The sequence below is a fragment of the Pinus tabuliformis genome, chromosome 4_2 (genome assembly GCF_031772625.1).
Source record: "Pinus tabuliformis cultivar Carrire ecotype Pingquan chromosome 4_2, CPIR1, whole genome shotgun sequence".
NCBI lineage: Eukaryota > Viridiplantae > Streptophyta > Pinopsida > Pinales > Pinaceae > Pinus > Pinus tabuliformis.
In genome coordinates, this window is record NC_142304.1 from 474,989,680 (window position 1) to 475,002,493 (window position 12,814).

The following is a 12,814-nucleotide window of genomic DNA, read 5'->3' on the forward strand; positions in this document are numbered from 1 at the left end:
GTTTGCTAGATGTTTCCACATCGGAATCATATATATCTCTAGATCTCCAAAAAGTCTTGGACAATCATTCCAAGGTATTTGAGACTCCCAAAGGTCTCCCACCTATTCATGATCATGATCATGCTATTCATATGATTCCAGGAAGTGTTCCTTCAAACATCAGGCCGTACAGATATCCCTATGCCCAAAAGAGTGAAATTGAACATATGGTTGCAGAAATGCTAGATGCTGGTATAATTCAACCTAGTCAAAGTTCTTTCTCTGCTCCAGTAGTATTGGTGCATAAGAAGGATGGATCATGGTGCATGTGTCCAGATTATAGGGAGCTCAACAAGCTCACTATTAAAGATAAGTTTCCCATTCCTGTCCTTGATGAATTACAGGATGAATTGCATGGATCAATTTACTTCACCAAGTTGGATCTTCGTTCAGGATATCATCAAATCGGAATGAAGACTTGAGGCATTCTGAAAACAACATTTAGAACTCATGAGGGTCATTATGAATTTTTGGTCATGCCTTTTGGCCTTACCAATGCACCTTCTACATTTCAAGGTTTGATGAATTCCATTTTCAAACCCTTCCTTATAAAATTTGTGTTAGTATTTTTTGATGATATACTAATCTACAACAAGTCTTGGAAGGATCATGTTGAACACGTTGACAGGGTGCTACAACTATTGGAGGAGAAACAATTATATGCAAAAAGATCCAAATGTTTCTTTGGAGTACAAAAGGCTGAATATCTGGGTCATATTGTATCTCATGAAGGAGTTAAGGTAGACCCTAGAAAAATTAAAGCCATTAAGGAATGGAAAATCCCCACATCCATAAAACATCTGCGAGGATTTCTTATGTTGGCAGGGTATTATCGCAAGTTTGTTAAGAATTATGGGAGAATAACAGCACCTCTAACAACATTATTGAAGAAAGATGCATTTTCATGGACTCCAGAAGCAACAAAGGCCTTCGAACATCTTAAATAGGCAATGTGCCAAGCATTGGTCTTAGCTACACCAGACTTCACAAAAAACTTTATTGTGGAATGTGATGCTTCAGGAAATGGAATTGGTGTTGTTTTAATGCAAGACGAAAGACCCATTGCTTTTGAAAGTCGTCCAATCAAGGGAAAGCTTTTACACAAAGCTATTTATGAGAAGGAAATGTTGGCAATACTACATGCACTTAAGAAATGGCGACCCTACCTAATGGGAAGACACTTAAAGGTAAAAACAGATCATGATAGCCTTAAATACTTTTTAGAACAAAGATTATCCTCTGAAGAGCAACAAAAGTGGGTCACAAGGATGTTGGTTTATGACTTTGAAATCATCTACAAAAAAGGGAAGAAAAATGTGGTGGCAAATGCACTCTCAAGAAAGGATGAGGATGTGGAAGCATTGTTGTGCGCCATTTCTATTATCCAACCAGATTGGATAAACGAAGCAAGGGAGGAATGGAAGAATGATGAAGAAGTGTGGGAACTTATTCGAAAGTTACAACAAGATTCCAGTACATCTGATACATTTAGCTGGAAAAATGATTCGTTATGGTACAAAGATCGCTTATACCTATGTATGAATTCCCAACTCAAAAAAATGATTCTTATGGAATTGCACACTTCTCCCTTAGGAGGGCACTCAGGATTTTTAAAAACTTACCACAGGGTTAAGAAGGAATTTTTTTGGGATGGCCTTAAATCAGATATTCAAAAGTTTGTGGCAGAATGTTTGTTTTGCCAACAAAATAAAGTTGAAACAATTAAGACCCCTGGTCTATTACAACCTTTATCCATTCCAAGCCAACCTTGGGATGAGGTTTCAATGGATTTTATCACAGGTTTACCCAAGTCTAAGGGAAAGAGTGTCATCATGGTGGTAGTTGACAGACTTACCAAGTATGAACACTTTCCTGCATTATCACATCCATTTAAAGCCAATACAGTTTCTACTGTATTTATGGAAACAATTCAAAAGCAACATGGAAACCCAAAGATTATTGTAAGTGACAGAGATCCCATTTTCACTGGAAATTTTTGGACATAATTATTTTCTTGTCTTGGTACTTAGTTAGCTCATAGCTCATCTTATCATCCTCAATCTGATGGGCAAACTGAGATAGTAAACAAATGTCTAGAAGTATATCTTCGTTTCTTTGTATTTGATAAACAAACACAATGGGTCAAATGGTTGCCTGTAGCTGAATGGTGGTATAACACTTCCTTCCATACAGCAGCAAAAATGACCCCATTTCTGGCACTTTATGGATATCATCCACCATCCATCACATCATATTTAAGAGAAAATTCTAATGTTCAAGCAGTGGAACATCACATCGAGCATCAACAACAAGTCCTCCAACTCTTAAAGGATAACCTCGTGTTGGCACAAAATAGAATGAAATAACAGGAAGATCAACATCACAGCGAAAGAAGTTTTGATGTAGGTGATTAGGTATTCCTATGGCTACAACCATATAAACAAATGTCCCTCAAGCAAGCTAAGAAGGATAATAAATTATCACCGAAGTATTATGGTCCGTACAAGGTGTTGCAAAAGATTGGTACTATGACATACAAATTGGAGCTTCCAGCGGCTTCTCGAGTGCACCCAGTTTTCCATGTTTCATGTTTAAATAAGGTTATAAGAGACAAGCTCCCAGTTCAAACAATATTGCCAGAACTTGACAAGGAAGGAAAATTTATATTGGAACCAGAAGCAGACACAGAAACAATAACTGGACAGCTACAAAATCGATCAATTTCGGAGTTTCTCATTAAGTGGAAGAAATTATCTGCTGAAGATTCCACATGGGAGGATGAAAAATTTATATAGAAGCATCCAGAACTACTCAAGCGTTGAGGACAACACTTTTTTGAAGGAGAAGTGCATGTTAGATCCCTATAATACTTGTGATTGCCCCATTACTATTGTGTTTGTATCCCTTATTAATATTGTTGTGCCCCTATTATCCCCATATTGTTATTACTGTGCCCCATAGAAACCCTCTATTGTTATTTTTGTGGCTTTAATATTATTATTGTTAGGTCGGGTGGGTTATATTGTGACTCCTTAGACTCCTATATATAGAAAGGAGGTTTTTTCATTTGGATCATCCAAGGATTGTTCATTTATGTAATGTAAAGGAGTTTGCTCCCTCGAAGAGGCTAAAGTCTAAGGCATTGATCTATCTTTTCTATCTTTTTGTGAGCTGGTTTTATAACATTTTCTCAATCACTGAAGCTCTAGAATTTTTCAATAATTTCATGACATTTTGTTCATTAATTATCCATTATTGATCCTCCTGTAGTAGGGAGAAAATCCCTAGATTATCTCCTCCTTCAACTCCTCATACTATGCCTAATATTCTATTCTCACAATATTCTTCAAAAATAAATAATATTAAGCCCTTAATATGCAATCATCTTTAAACCTTCCTAATAACATATTAAGGAAAAAAATAATATTATTAATTGTAGAAGAAGAGTTTTAATATAGCCTTCAAGTTCCTAAGAAAGGTTAGACGGGCCTTAATTTTTGTCTAATTTAGAGGCCCGTCATATTGAAAATATAGTGAATTTTGAATATTTAGGAGTTACTTAGAACCATATGTACTAATAAGTGGCAATGATTTCTATGCTTTTCTAAGCTTGAAACCAGATGGGAGGAAAGATGATATGGATTGAATGGAATCACCCACATAGACCTTGGGACAAATTGGAAATTTTTGGTGGCTACATGACTGCAGAAGGTAAGGTTGAGAAACGAATATGCATTATAGGAAATGAACTAAGTATTAATTAGGATCCCCACTCTTACAACATGACTAGACAAAATGCAAACATTGAAAGAAAACACACCAAAATGATGCCAGTAAGACATGTAAGGATCCATAGGATTAACTACCCAATTTTCAACAAGGCCTTCACTAAATGAAAAAGGAATTAAACCCAAAAAGAGGATGTGTAGAACTAGATGACCAAGAATTAACACCATCAAAAATTTGATTGATTGAACATTGTCAAAAAATAACAGCTAGGTTTTACTAGGATTCTTTACAACTTGCAATGGCTTAGTTAACTAGTCGACCCTTTTCAAACATCATCAAATATTTAGCTAGACATATGTGTGACAACAACAATAGAATAGGGTTGACTAAACTTTGAGGAAATCAGATCTAGAATTTAAAAGGTATCCTTGTAACTTTCAACAACCTCTTCAATCAGTTGACCATTATCAACATCAAGAGATCATTTAGTTGGTCTTTTCATGATTATGATCACCCTCATTACAACCATGTAAACACAACCTATATAATTTCATATATTTTTTCAGAAAATAAAAATAAAAACATGTTCTATCATAAAAGTTCATGTTTACATATGGCTGTGATATATGCTCCATTTAAGAGGATTTTCCAGCTTGTCTGATTCATAATAGAAACTAAAAATCGACTTGTATAAGCTGCCAAATGAAAAGAAAAATAAGTAATTGTAAACCTTACAACTTGCCCCGGTTGTACACCAATCAATCATAGACCATAACTAGTAGAACCAAAATATATCATAGCTTGATAGAAAGTCATATCCACACTTAATGCTAAACACAACAATGCTAAGAACCTTTTCCTAAGCACCCTAAAAAAATCCCTTTTACAAGAAATTGTTCATCAGTCCGATTTCTAAATGCCAAAAAAAATGAAAAACACCAAATTGAAATGAAAAAAATACCAAAATTTACATGGAACTTATAGGTTTTGAAGAAATGTCAAATACCCATCAAAGGCTGCCTTCTGAAAAGCATTTGGGTGTCACTACAATCTAGCTTTGGCATTCCCATAATTACAACTTCCTTACCCTCAATGTTATTGAGAGGCTACTCTTCAGAAGAGGGCAGTTATGGGGTTTGAATGTCTCAATTGAGCTCCAATATATGTGGAGTAGGCACATGATGGAAGGGAATTATTCTTGTTTTTTAAATTTATTTCAATATTATTATTAGTGTTGTGGATGGGGAAGTGCTAGAATTCAAGACTAGTATTCATGAGCCCAACTTTATTTGGACAATATATGTTTGTGAGATATCCATGTGCTGTGATTGAATATGGATTATTACAATTTATTTATGCATGATTTAATTTGTTGGAGTTGGTTGCTATAATTTTATCCAAGTCTTTTTGAATATTAATATGATATATGGAAGTTTTTTGGAAATATATTATGTAAAGAGTTTTTGAATTTCTAAATGATAGACGTTTTATGGAAATATATTATATGAATAGTTTTTGAAATGTTTAATGTTTCTAGTAGATATTTAGGTTTACTTATCACCAAATACTAAGGAAGGTTGAAAGATTGGGAAAAGGGAAAAGAGAAGAATATAAAGAATATGCTTAATATTCAATTTTGATATGTTTTATTTTTAAGATTTTATGTTTTGTAGTGAGATGTAGATTTTGTTATAAAAAAATAAGTTTATATGATTCATAAATGAGGGAGTTATAACTCAATTGCTTCATCAACATGGATCCTTTGTGGAAATTTGTATCTAAACTCTATCTTTATATTGCCAATATTATATATGGAACTATTTATTCATAATGATATGTTCTTGGATGTGACCTACACACATCAAACTCCTAACAACACAATAGAAATCAATCCAATAAAATATAGGGAATATGTAAATACTCTACCACTAAGAATTCAATTTTCAAATATGATTTCAAGGGATTTTCAACTCAATGAAACTTCCCTACTTGTTTTTCAATGGAATTTAGTACAACTTCCATACTCTTTGTTCTTAAATGGAATTTAAGGAAGGGTAATGATTGAATTTATAAGGATTAGGGAAGTTCCAATCAACTCTTTATTCATGGAACATTATGACCAACCTCTATAGGCCATGTCAATTAAAAAAATTATGTGGCATGAGTTATTCCCATGGACAACTCTTTCTTAGGTAATTCAACTTTTTCCATGACATTTATCATATCTAATATATAAATTATAGTGAAAATTCAACTAGTTGGTTCATCATTACAACCCTTAAATCTACAATGAACCTTCCTACAAAGGATATAACTCTGAAAATTCTAATCAGCTCCATAACTCTAATCATCCATTGATCCAATAAAGGAGTGTCTAAGGAAGTATAATCTTTCAAAAAATCTATAACAAACTTTGAATCCCTTGTCACTTGTAATTTTAGATTGCTAAAGTGACACAATGAAAATGACTAACATAAACAACTAATTCATATTATTGTAGTACTTTTTAGGTAGTCATATTTTTGTTCCTAGACTAAATTAGTCATTTTTAGTTGCATTACTTATTAGTTAGTCATATGTTTTAACCCAGGACTAAATTAGTCATTTATGTTAGTCTTTTTTAGTTGGGGCACTTAAGATTGCTAATTTTTGGTAGTATTTCACTTGGAAAATATATAGTGACTAACTTTTTCAGTCACATAGTAACTAATTCCTCATTCTATACTAATGGTTTACCAGATCTCGAAGTCAAACTCACTGAGAGTAGCCAACAATCTAGCTTGTTTGGCATTCAGATTGCGTTGATCAAACAAGTACCTCAATTCACTATGATCGCTCATCAAAATAAACCTCTTTCTAAGAAGATAATGCCTCCACATATTCAAGGCATGAATGATAGCTGTCAACTCAAGATCATGAGTCACATAGTTCTTCTCATGCTCATTCAAATTTCTTGACTCATAACATACCACCTGTCCTTCTTGCATCAAGGTTCCATCAAGTCCTCCCTTGCAAGCATCTATACATACCACAAAATCTTTATCAAGATCTGCAATCTTCAATATTGGAGCATTTGTAAGCAAATGTTTTAACTAGTCAAAACTAAATGCACACTCCCCATTCCATTCAAATTTCTTTCCTCTCCTCTGCAATGATGTAATAATATAGGAAATCCATGAGAATTTATCAACAAGCCTCCTATAAGTACCTGTTAATCCTATGAATTATCTAACCTCATCGACATTCCTAGGAGTTGGCCACTCCATGATAGCTCTAACATTTTCCAGGTCCACTGTTATACCTTCCTTGGATCCAACATGCTCCAAGTAATGACCTTCAGTCTAAAATAAACTACAATTGATAAGCTTGGCATACAACTAATTCTCTCTCAACAATCTCAATACTCCTGCCAAGTGCTCTGCATGCTCTTCCTCATTCTTAGAATATATCAATATATCATCAATGAACGCTATCACAAACTTGTCCAAATAAGGATGCAACACACTATTCATCAAACACATGAAAGTAGTTGGAGAATTAGTAAGACCAAAAGGAACCACTACGAACTCATAATTCCCATACCTAGTACAGAATGTGGTCTTGTAGATGTCCTCCTTTTTTATATGTACCTAGTGATATCTTGACCTGAAGTCAATATTTGAGAACATTGTTTCATATTTCATATTTTCAAGATGTGTTTCTTGTGAATGAATTATCCTGTTGTTATTTCTTTGCATCATCTTATTCCTACCTTTAAAATTCTCAATGTATCTGCTATATCAGGAGAGTACTCATCTCCTTACTACTATCTCAGGAGAGTACCATGTTAGATAATCCAAATATAAACATAATCAAAATAACACCTTAGTGAATTTCAAGGGAGGCTATCTCGTCTACAAAAATCAATCCATATTAGCACGATATACATGTATATATGTACATGAGGACATAAAACTATCAACATCTCACATCATGCATGATAACTCAAACTGTAACATCAACTACATGAATAACAACAATAGCCACCGCAATGCATGCACAATAAACACATTGGCAACTCACATGCATATATAATAATCACATCTAGCCCATCTAGTGCAAGTGTTTGAACCTAGAAGCTCTAATACCAATCTGTAACTGCCCCTCCCTACATATACTCGCTTTTACAAGACCTCTTGGTAAATGTGAAGTAGATTTCTACTATGACATGACTCGACCTCCAAGTTCCAGATATGGAAGTGGGGCTGACAAACTGACAACTTCACTGACAACCCTCAAAGACCATAGACCACTAAGATGGCTACAAACCACCCCATGTGGTCAATCTCTGAGATGGACACCTTTTTCACTAACCTAGACCCATAACCACACCCTTGGCACTGCATCCATGTAGTTATGAGGCTATAACCACACTCAAGGGCTTGCCTCCATGCAATTATAACCCAAATGCTCTAGTTTTGTGCTTGTGGTTCCGAGATCTGAGCCACTTTTCCAAGCTAGCCTTTAGACCACTACCGAGAACAACCTATAAGTTTCTAAAATAATAACTAAGATGATAACAATGCAAAACATTCAAATTTGAAGAAAAAATTCACTTCAACTGCCTAATATACATTAGAAATTTCGTAAAACATATGTCAAACATAGAAGCTACAGGTCATGAATTCATATATGATGTTAAGAGTCTGAACTACATCTAAGAATCAACAAGAAGTTCTAATTCCCTCCCATAATAGCTTCAAGAACACTTTTTATTCCATGCATTCATCAACCATTCATTAACATATCAATTCATGAACAAGATCCATAGCTAGAACATATTATAGAACCATGCATATAACAAACATATAACTAGAATATTAACCATAACAGAACCTACCTCAAATCAACATAATAACAATTACGAGTTATCATATATTACAATAGGAAAATAGCTCTTATTAACGTGTGTAAAAGTCAACCAAGTCAAGGGCTTCCATATACCACCCGACCATAGATTAGGCTGAACCAAATCTTTCTTCCATCCAATCACCCCTGTGCCATATTCCAAGCATGAATATGGGATATCATGGATAAACCAAGCCATAAACAACTAAGAGAATCCAAATTTTAAGCCACCTCCACCCTCAAACTATTGTGATCTCACCTAAAGTGGTCCCAAGATCACAAAACTAAACCAAGCTTGGATGCCTTAGAATTTCTTCACCATACATTGAGAATTTTTTTTGTCTCCACCCAACTATCAAGGGATTCATGGAGAAAACCATATCCAACCCAAACCCTTGGGAATTTTCCTAAGACCACCTCACCCATTTGGAAAACATTCCAACAATCCAAAGCTCAACCAAAAATGAATCCCATCATTCCATGGCTATTTAAGAAATGGAAAGGCAAAGTTCAAACCACTGTCAAATCAAGAAAAACCCATGCCAATGATATCAAATTAACCAAATAAAAAAATGCATATACTATGCATTCACACATGCAACATGTTGCCTACAAAATCCTCCTGCTGAAGCTACTAATCCAACCTTCTCCTTGCTTTTCTTTGCTTTCCTTTGCTTTCCTTGCTTAATTTTCCTCTGCTTGCTTGCTTTCTCCTCTGGGAGATCTCTTTCTCTTTCTCAATTAACCAAAGCTAAAGAATGACCAAAATTGTGAACTGGTTCTCTGATTCCTTTTTATCATTGATTTCTCCTTTTTCTTCATTTTCCTTCATCTTTTCTTTAATTTCGTTAGCATGCAAATCTGTGTGTATTAACCTACCTTTTCTCCTATTATCTTCATTTTCATTTATAAATGCCAATTATTACCTCTTTACCTTTTCTAGTGCCTTTTCTAATTTCCATAGCAATATATAAACCAAAAATGATGCCCACTATAATGTTTTGTCCAACATTCAACTTGGAATATGTGTCTTGTGACCTTAGTCTTATTTTTCCTTTATTAGCCTTTATTACATTAACTTTATACTTGGGATGTTAAATCAATAGATTAGTTAGGGTCTAGTGTCAATTTTTCCTTTAATCATTGAACATATTGTCTGTTGTTATCTACTGCACATACTTGTCTCATATTGTTTCAATGTCTAATGAGTCGAGGTGCTTAACACTTTGCATGGTCCAAGGTAGTTGGGAGGTAGCAAAGTATGTGTCAATTATAGGCCGGGCGTTGTGAATCATAAGATAGTGATGTCAAAATGTGGAAACCTGGTTATGACAGTCATCCATTAACATCTTAGGTGAGACTTCACTCACTTCATCGGTGTTGTCAAAAGGGTTGATGCTAACAAATCCCCCTCCTTCATGTTTAAGTAGGTCTTTATTGGCATAACAAATACTAGGTCTGACACAATCCTGCATGCCAACAGTTGGACTAATTACCCAACTAGTTTGAGTCATGGTAATTGGTAGTGTGTTGAGTTGTGTTAAAATTTGAGTATAGCAGTAAGAGTTAATAGGATGATGAGATGCGATGGATTGGCATAATGTGAGTTGTGATTGATACATTGCAGCAAATTTGGAATGAAGAACTTCCATGAGTTAGGGTGGTGTGGAGGATTGCAATGCATTGTGGCTGGTGACTTTGAGATTGATAAGAATTTCTTACATGAAGACATGAGCCCTGATTAAGGTTCACACGAAGGAAGTGAAGAGTTCATGAAGATAGGAATTGAGAAGCAGGTTGAGTGCAACTTGGAGTTGTTGACTTCATGGTGTTTTGGTCTTGGTGAAGAAGTTCATCAAATGGAGTTGTTATGATGCAACGGGCGTGGAGCATGGACATGACATGTAATAAGCACAAGCCAAGTGTCGACTAATTTGGTTGAAGGAGTGGTGCGTGGAATGTCTCATGGTATGCACAGCATGAAGGCGCGTGCTCCAGATCTTCCTACACAAATGCAGGATTCCAAAGTGCTATAGATGGATTAGTGTGCATATTGGGGCAACAAGCAAGAGATCTCAGGCGGAATAACAACATAGCATAAGTGTTGGGAAACATTACTTCACAATGGAAACCTTGGATGGATCAGGTAGAGGGTATCGACGATATGTGCAAACAATCAGACATGATGCTCGATGGGTGAGAAGATGGGCATGAGGGCATAAAAAAAATTGTGCCATAGGTGTTCACACATGATGGTGGGGCATCAAGAACCTGACTTGAGGATCATGTGTCATGCACGTCAAGGTTCCTATATGGAGGGGTGCCTGCATGGTGAATGAAAAGTCAGCTTGAGGTGAAGGGGGCATTAACCCAAGGGAATGACCATCGAATGTTCATGTTGAGTTGTGTATATATTAGAGAGAGGTGCATGATGGAAAGACACAAGTGAAGTCCTCACAACAAGAGGAATACAGAATGAAGGTCATAAATCTGGAAAGATGTAGCTAAGAAGACAAGAAGTTGCAAAAGGGAAAAGTGAGGCTCACCCAGCGAGCCAAGTCAAGTAGTTTTTTGAAAAATCCTATGGGTTTGTTTTTTTATGGTTTTGGCTAAGTGCATAGGTTAGGTTTCCACATGATTTTGGTTTTGTTATCTTTGGTCGGTCAATGTGAATGCCTAAGGCTATGCACCTTGTGTGAATTTGATGTTTTTGGACAGTGTGTTGGTTAAACAATAACTAGTCCATCCTTTTAAATCTATTGTATAATGTATTTGAAGTTGAAGGTAACATAAAAGGGTTAGTTGTTGTTGGGAGTTCCCCCTCCCAATGTACATGTCTATGCCTTGTTGAAATGAAATGTTCTATTTATTGTTACCATTGTTCATTGTACATTGTGAATGAATGTAAATGATGTAAGGTTGAAAGATAAGAAGTTGGCTATTGTGATAGGTGAGTTCACTAAGGCACATAAGCTAGAGGTGTAGCCTAGGAGAAAGTAGTTGAGCACCTCAATACAAAATCTCTCTCATGTCACATGCCAATGACGCAAGTAGTATCAGAGTCCACAATGGTTCCTGTCAACTATAAGGGCATGTAAAAAAAATTGTAAAAACAAATCAACTAAATTAAGTCATCTATGAAGAAATGCAAATCAACAAATGACAACATAAGTGATCAAATAACAATGAATTGAAAAACTAGATAAATATAAAAAAAATAATAAATATATTTGTGAGTGCATCTCTTTCAATCTTATTTTGGCCCCATGGGAATGCTCGTATACATAATATAGAAATACATTAACATTTTTAAGTAACACTTAGCCAATTATTGCACAAAGATGTACTCTCCAACCTAGTATGATAGAGATGTTGTAATGTAATGTTTAACTTTTTGACCAAGTCAAATTACATAAAAATAAATTAATTAATTAATGTGATGTAATGTAAACATTTTAACTGTGTCAAAATAAAATATAAAAAATAAAAAATTACCCTATAAAAATAAATAAAAATATTAATTTTATATAAAGAGAGATAAAAGAATTCAAAGTAAAAAAATTATAATTTTATCTCTAATTACTTACTACTTTTGGGAGGTGTAATTCATTCACTGCATTATACCCCTAATATGAAGGAGATTGGGAAATTCCTCAATTACTCATGATAGAGTTGACTGTGGTATTTCAAAAACAAATATTAATAGTAAAAATGCCTCAACCATAAAATAAAATAAAAATAAAAAATAAATAAAAAAAATCTATACATTCGCATTTGAGGAAGATGTGTAGTTCCTTCACTATTTAAAAATACGTCAATGTAGAGTTTAAATAAAATACAAAGATGGATCTGATGTCTCATAGATGGAAAACTTTAAGTTTCAAAAGAGGTTTGCAACTCGATATTTGATCCCTCTCTGCACTTGACATTCAAGATTGAGTCGAAATAAAAGAATAAAACTAATACAATTTGGAATTGATAAAATTCTCTTACTAATGGACATGGATAACCACGAATAATGGGGGAACCTAGAAAAGAAATAATCTAGAAAATATATTAAAATTCCAAAAATAAACAATAACCTTAATTCTCTAAAAGAAAAAAACCCTTGGTAGATCTGGAAAAGGGAAAAATGAAGTGGAGAGTAAATTATAAAATT